Here is a 372-nt window from a genome sequence, read left to right on the forward strand (position 1 = left end):
ATTATTATTATTATTATTATTTTATCACATTTAGGCAATAAAGATTAAGTAATTAAAACCACAGGATCCAGAACCATGTTAATAGTCAAGGGCTTCAAATGGTTCCACAAAATGCACGAAAGCGAAAGAAATGGTAGTGATACAGATTTTCCTAGAAGGAAACATACTCAGATATTTCTTGGGAAAAGTCCATGGTTCAGCAAATTGACGTCACTGGGATTCTCCTGTGTACAAACAAGCTACAAACAATATTTTAGGGGCTCTGAAACTCATGGCCTCATATCACAGTAATCATGAGTATAAGAGGAAGAGTTTTCAGCTCTTTCCACAATTCCATTATTAATGGGGGAACAACATTTCAAGCTTTCCCCA

This window comes from Orycteropus afer, unplaced genomic scaffold (assembly GCF_000298275.1).
Source record: "Orycteropus afer afer isolate SDZICR_OR568_19922 unplaced genomic scaffold, OryAfe1.0 scaffold00519, whole genome shotgun sequence".
Classification (NCBI taxonomy): Eukaryota; Metazoa; Chordata; class Mammalia; order Tubulidentata; family Orycteropodidae; genus Orycteropus; species Orycteropus afer.